The following is a 7,948-nucleotide window of genomic DNA, read 5'->3' on the forward strand; positions in this document are numbered from 1 at the left end:
ATTTAATGCTCAACTCTGATAATGTCTGGCTCTTGGCAACTCCCTCAAATACTCTGAGAATCAGTTTTATTCCAATAAAATGAAAACGTTTACTCAATTAATACTGACAAGAAACTTTGAAATTCTTCTTTAATGAATTTTTAAATTAGGGATCCCCCCTTTTCCTAGTGGATAACTATCAAAACAACAAGAACAAAATGAAATGAAACAAAATAAAAATTATTAACTTATCAAACACACATTTACCATTTTTTTTTTCTGCCAGATGACCATTATTATTTGAAAGCATATGGGTTGGTCTATGTTGGACACAGTCAAATCTCATCTCTCCCCTTCATTTTTCACCATCTTTATTATTTAAATCTTTTTTACATTTGTCCTAAAGGTTTTCATGATATGTCACCTTTTTACAAGTAAGAATTGGAGCATGTGGGCATATTTTTCACTTTTACAGATCCATATAATTAATACTATGTAGTATTAAAGCCTTTTTTTTTTGTATTTTAAAAAAGATTTATTTCTTGTGATATAGTCAAGAAGATACTCTGAAACCATACCTTAAATCCGTTTGCCAACTGCGGAATGATATAGAAACAATCTGGTGCTTTCTTTAATAGCAATATTAACATCAATACTTAAAAAATGATTTTTAGCTGGATCCTCTTCTTTAATATTTAGAATGCTATGACAACACATGAAGCAGAACCATTACAGCATCTCGTTTCTCAGTTCTAAGATTTAGCAGTTTCTTAGTACACAGGGCAATTGAAACATGAAATGGAAGTAGAACCCATATACAGATTGAATGGAGAAATTGCCTCAAACCAAAGCAGAAGCAGACGGAAAGGTCCCAGAGGAGCTTTATCCTAAAGGGAAAGGTACAACCTGCCATTCTCACTTACTGTTGCAAAGCTGAGTGCTAATTAGGATAGACTATTTTTTGCAAAAGCTTTGAAACAAAAAATACCTATTAAAAACTACTTTTATGTCTTTTAAAATGTATTTTATTTTTTAAATAGTACTAAATTTATTTATGACCAAGTGAAAAACATTTACTACCTCCAGACATGTTAATGGTTATTACTGTGATTCCTACACATTTTTATTGTATATCTTGGGAGATTCAACAGATATATTAAAAGAAAATTGCTTTAACATCTTTTGACACTTTTGGGGGTCAAGACTTTATAATTTATCTTCTATGGCTTCTGATCTGGTCTCCCCACTGTGTTTATACCCCTTTCCTCCCAAATATCTTTCCTTTTTGCCAGAATAATCTTTTAAAAACAAAAGGTTGTCATGAGCTTTTTCATGTCTTACTATTACAAATAATCAGAAATTTATTCATTCAACTAATATTCTTTAAATGCTTCCAACTATTAAGATCCAGATGGGTAATGAAAAAGACAAAAATAGTAGAATACAATATTTTCTTTCAAAAGATATAATCTAGTAATAAAGCAAAAGCAGCTACCTTTACACTGTATAGTACATCGTTATTAAAAATATCTTTTTTATATTATTCAATTTAATTGTTATAGTCTCTGTAGTAGGCAGGAGAACAGATGCATTCATTCATTTATTCTCTCCATATATATTATAGAGCACTCACAATGTGCCAGGAATTGAAGTAGGTTCTTGAGATAGAAGAAAGACATCTGCATTTTTAAGTAGTTCAGCGATCTTCTGAGAGAATGAAAAGGAGAGATATCAGTGTTGTTCTGTGATAGGGGCTCCATGGGATGTGAAGCAACTTGTATGAACTTGGAGGATCAGCAACTATTCCAAGCTCACTTGGGCTTGAATTCAGGCTATTCTCCCTAAGAATTGTGTCACTTTAATCAGGATGTTTAATTGCCTGGGGCCTCGATTCCTCATCAGTAAAATACATCTATTTTATATAGCTATTAATTGTGAGGACTAATTGAGGTAGTACAGGCACAGTGTCTGACACATGAATCAGTAACTAGCTCATCACAGCTCCAGGAACATGTCAATCTACTTGAAATACTTCTCTCTTTCCCCAGATCCATCTCTCTTTAAGTCTTGTCTCAGCTCTCAAAATGTCAGACATTTTGCAAGATGAACAGAAGCATGCAATGGGCTAGAGAAAGAGAAAAAAGCAGAAAGCAGAGTAAAAAGAGCTCAGGGAACAATCCTTCACAAAGCCATCCTTCCTTAAAGTGAAAAGTGCAGTTCCCTAAGATTCTGGCAACAGCCATGACTAAACACTCTGCTTATCTTAGCAAAACAATAAATATAAAGAAGCCTATTTATTCAGTTGACTAAGGCCAAATGAGAGCAGAAAACCTCAGATTGAGAAGGTACAAAAACCAGATCTTCTCTTTCAATTGACATCATTATTAATAAATATTTGTGACAACCCAGTCGCTCCCAAAAATTAGAACCAGTATGCACCAGTGTTGGCAGATTACTCGAATGATTATTCTTTAAGCTTGCAAAACCAGCAATCAATAAAGGTAAGGGAGTTGAAGGAGGCAGAGATGATGAGTAGAAGGGTCAATTTGTTCAGGCTGTTAGGGGGTGAAATCTGACGCTGTTAAAATTCTCAGTGAAATATTCAAAAAACGTCAACAAAAAAAGAACAAAAGAAAATTAAAGCAGTTTTTTTGATGTTACTGTCTGCTTAGCTTCTTAGAGAAAAAACTGATTTTTTAAGATTAAATTTGCAGAAATGAGTAATAGAAAAAGAGATAAAGATCTCTTTTTTAAATGATTGTGTCCTATTTCTTCGACTGTGTTCTAAGTTCCTGGAGGACAATCACAAATTTCCTTTTCTATTCTGCTTTGGCTGGAATATACCTGACAGAATAGGCGTTCAACAGTAAGTCTTGCTTGGCCGATATTAATGAATAGAAGATACACAAAGCACAGGATCCCATTTATTATCCTAATATGAACTTATATTGACATTACTTTTTCCACAAAAAACGAGAAGAAGAAAAGGAGCCGTATCTTATTGCTTCATTGCACTTAGCACAGACACTGGCCCCCAGTGAATGTTTAATAGCTGTTTGTTGAGAGAGTTAGTAAGAAAAACAACAACGTGGAGATAAGTGGACAAGCGATACTGCATTTCTTTTTCCTTGATAAAAACAAAACAAAAAGCCCTTTTCTTGCTTCAGCAGGCAGCCTGGCTGTGGCGGCAGGAGCAGCAGCAGCGGCAGCAGCAGAGGTGCTGGCAGCTGCGTTTTCTTAAAATAGGACCATGGATCTACAGATTACAAACTGTGACCTCTTGGAGGGTGTGAGTCACCTGTTCTATCTCAGTGGCTAGCACCCAACTGGGCCCCTGACAGCACCTGTGGAGTCGATTGAGTCATTTATTGTAGTTTTCCTGTTCTTGTCTCTTTCTTATTTGCCCAGCCTCTCCATGTTGACCTGAAAGTTCCTCCATTTATTCCAAACAAAAGATTAAATATAAATTCCAACTTTATTGAGATTATGTCTTTGTAAGTTTGTTGCCTACCCTTTCTGGTTATAATGTCTTTTGGAATAGAAGTCTCCTGTGAGATATGAAACATGGATCTATTATCTACTTAGAAAACTTCACATAGCACAAGTCTTGAGTTTATGATATGTTCGCCCTGATTCAGGCAGCGGTGAGAGCGTTAGAAGGACTATTGGAACACTGTTACAAGTAAGAATCTAGTTACATGAGGAATCAAGTCTCTATGATCACAGAATTCATTCGTTCAACAAATATTTATTGAGTTCCAACTGTGTGGCAATGTAGCAGGCTTTATAGTAGGCACAGAAAGCCATGATCTCTGTCCTCAGAAATGAGAGACAATGAGCAAGTGATTTAAGAATTTCAAAGAATACTGTGGAAGCACATTCCAGGGGACCTAATCTGGTTTGGAGAGGGAGGTGAAAAAATACTTTTCTAGGGAAATTATATTTATGCTGAGACCCGAAGAGTGAGTTGAGTTGCATTAGTGTAGGTCAAAGAAAGGATAATGGACCATGGTTAAGAGTGAAGGGGCGGTTTTAAGGGCAACATATGCCACATGAGTTGTCTCTTGCATTAGCTCGTTTGGACCAATATCTGAGACTTAAAGTGCAATGTCCAAAACAAAACAAAACAAGGTAGTGGGGGCAAAAATCTGGAAAAACTGGCACCTCTGCTTTACGACAGCCATTGTCTATGGCTTCCATGTCGAAAAGAATTATAATCTGTGGCTTTGTAGCTAAGGGACACTATTGTTATCTTTAGTACCTTTATTCTGTGCAGGTTAGTGAGCGGAAGGGCTCACCTTTGGTAAGTAGGACGGGCATAGGGTTACTGCCGCAGCCAGTCAAACAAGTACAGGCAAATATTCAAGAAGATTGTGTGACAACCACAAGTAGAATGTCCATGGGTACTCCCAGAAAAAGTTGGAAGAAGTTTGAGACTATCTAGAACTCTTATGTGGAAGATTAAAGTGGATGGTATAAGTGAAATCCTGCATTATAATTCTTATAGTAACTTTGTTGACATAACTTAGGCACATGGGTTTCCCTTACAACCTATAGACTTTGTCTAAAATGGTTGAGACATTTTAGTAAGTAAGGACTGTCCATAAAGCACTGCACTAAATCTGTTATGCTCTAATTAGGCTCTTATTGTTTCTGTCATTATCATAAATATCATATTACTGAATACTTTAGACTTGGTAAGGCATGGATCTAAGGGAATTTATGAAAAAAATAACAATAGAAATAAATAAATGTTATTTTTATAGATAGAATGCTGGCCAAGTGTTCTGGGCTTCATCTGAAATTTTTTATTAGCCCTGCCACATAAAATGGTATGTACCAGTTATATCATTAACAGAAGCCACAGATTACATGTAAAGATCCTATTTTAATGAATGTCATCGTAATGTCCACTTCTGTAATTTTTACATTTTGCTGGCAGTCCATAATAAATATATCTAATTGGCGTGGGCTCATTGGCTACTTTTGAATTGGGAAATTTCTTTAATATATATATTCACATGTTTCTGAATATTTTAAAATCATCTTTAATAATATAATACTTATACTCTACAGCTGTATCAGAATACATATATCATGTTAAATGCTTTTTTGAACATAGCAGTTTTTAAAAATGATTTTTTCTTTCAGGCATGGTAATGAGAGTAAGGAAGGTTTTTAAAAATTATATTTTCTTACTTTGTAAAGAGGCTCTTAATGTTTGCCCTGGTGAAATTTATAAAATAATAGCTCCACATTTGGGACTAAACCTTGCAGTAATTGATGCTTAAGTGCTTCCATTCGATGGTGATCCCCATCATTCACAAATTGTATTATCTTCATCAGTGAATTTTCTGTACCTAGCACAGAACAATTGCTAATGTTAATTGAATGATTTAAAGAAAAATGTGTAAGTCTACATCTTCCTATGAACAGTAAATTATTTGATGGCAGGAAACTGAAAAGAATCACTGCTATCTGAAGTGCTATGTTGCAAGCTTGGTTTAGTTTGACATGGCATTAAAAAAACAACTGTGTTTTGTCCTCATACAAAAATAACAGTAGCTTGTGATGTTATTTGTTTCATCAATCTAAAAGCAGATATACTTTGTCAATATGAACCAAAAGGTATGTAAATCCTTGGAATACCACCAACACAGCATTTGGAAATAGACATCAATAACACCAGGGCTACATAACTTTTTTCATTTTCCCAAGAAACCACTCCTAACGTTTGAAAATAAGCTGCATGCCTAATCATTGCAGTTACTTTTTTCTATAAATTATAGTTATGGACTCCTTTTTATAAATAGATATATCTTAACAACCTTTCTATTTCTTTCCAATAATCTCCAATTTTGGTTGAATTTACTACTAAATAATTGTTTTACGCAATTATATTTCCCACCTGGATTACCAGAGCTCTTGACTTCAAGATGATCCTTCTCCTATAGATGCTCCATGTTGTAGCCATGGCCTTTGTAAAAGCACAGATATAATGATATTGTCATCTACCTGCTTAACATGTTTTATTACCCCCTCTCCCTTTGCTCTGAGAATTAATTCCAAACACAGCTCATAGCAATCTTCATGACTTGCTCCCTGTTTATGTATATTTTATTTATTTAAAAATTTATTTACATATAATGAAGTATATAAATATCGAGATTCATCTTCTATGATTTCTCTCGCACTTTTCCACTGATGCATGTGTGTGTGTCTGTGCCTGTGCACACACACGCACTAATTCATACCTCATACTGCATTCACCCAGACCTTCAGAAGTGGGAGAAGAGAAGCGAAGTATTCCACAGGAAACAACGATCAGAAGAAGGAAAGGGGCTTCTCTCCCTAAAAGATCTATTTAGTATGTCTTTTTAAAGAGAGGCACATTTAAAGAAGGAATTTGTTATCTTCACTCAAAAAAGACATCTAGTATATTTTACAGCTAAATATAACTGTTCATCATGAGGTCAAATTTCTTTCTTTTTTTTTTTTTTGTCTTTTTCTTTTTTTTTTACCGCAGTCATTGAATCAGATCAATAATATTACTTTATTTCCTCTCTTATTTATTTGTTTTTTTATGGTGACATTGGTTAATGAAATACAATAAATTTCAGCTGTACATTTTAAGAGTAAGGTATATATATATATATATTTACACTGTGTGTTTACCTCTCATTGTTAGATTTTTTTCTGTCACTACATATTCGACCCCTATTATCCTATCTACCTTCCCCCGCCCCCTCCCCTCTGGTAACCACAAGTCTGTTGTCCATGTCCATGAGTTTGTTTGTCCCTTTTATGTGTTGCTTTTAGGTTTATATCCCACATATAAGTGATATCATGTGATTTTCAACTTTTTCTCTCTGGCTTATTTCACTTAGCATGATTAACTCGAGGTCCATCCACGTTCTCATAAATGGCAGCATTTCATCTCTTCTTATGGCTAAGTAATATTCCATTGTTTATTTGCACCACAGCTTCTTTAGCCAATCATCTATTGTAGGACACTTTAGTTGCTTCCATGTCCTGGCCACCATGGATAATGCTGCTATGAACATCGGTGTGCAAATATCTTTTCGGATATGGGTTTTCAAGTCTTTGGGGTAAATATCCAGTAGAGAGATTGCTGGATCATATGGTAGGTCAATTCTTAGACTTTTGAAGAACTTCCATACTGTTTTCCATAGTGGCTGTAGCAATTTGCAGTCCCACCAGCAGTGTATGAGGGTTCCTATTTCTCCATATCCTCTCCAACATTTGTTATTACTTGTCCTATTCTAACAGGTGTGAGATGGTATCTCATTGTGGTTTTGATTTGCATTTCACTAATAGCTAGTGATGTTGAGCATTTTTTAATATATTTGTTGGCCATTTGTATGTCCTCTAGGGAGAAATGTCTATTCAGTTCCTTTGCCCATTTTTGATTGGATCCTTTTATTTTTTTGTTATTGAGTCATATGAGTTCTTCATGTATTTTGGATATTAGACCCTTATCGGAGGCATTGCTTGCAAATATATTTTCTCATTTGGATGGTTGTCTCTTTACCTTGTTGATGGTTTCTTTTGCTGAGCAAAGGCTTTTTAGTTTGGTGTAGTCCCATTTGTTTATTTTTGCTTTTACTTCCCTTGCCTTTGAAGTCAAATTCATAAAATCCTCTTTAAGTCCAAAGTCTTATGAGATCAAATTTTTGACAAAGAAAAGTTCTCTGAAATCCTGACAAGAGTTTTGGAATAATTCATCTAAATAGATGCTTCTTTTAGATAAACACCCTCTTTATGTCAGGTAAATAAAGCTCTGGACTTCCTGTTTCTCACATACCCAAACAGGCATCTAGCAAGGACATAAATGAGACCAAGTGGATGTGGGGAATGGTAGTACGTTGGATTAAAAGTAGTTGAGTCAGGTGTGTTTATTCAGCAAATATGCATGTAGTGAGCACTTACCATGTGTCAGAAACCAAGC

Source organism: Pteropus medius, unplaced genomic scaffold, assembly GCF_902729225.1.
Source record: "Pteropus medius unplaced genomic scaffold, Ma_sr-lr_union100, whole genome shotgun sequence".
NCBI lineage: Eukaryota > Metazoa > Chordata > Mammalia > Chiroptera > Pteropodidae > Pteropus > Pteropus medius.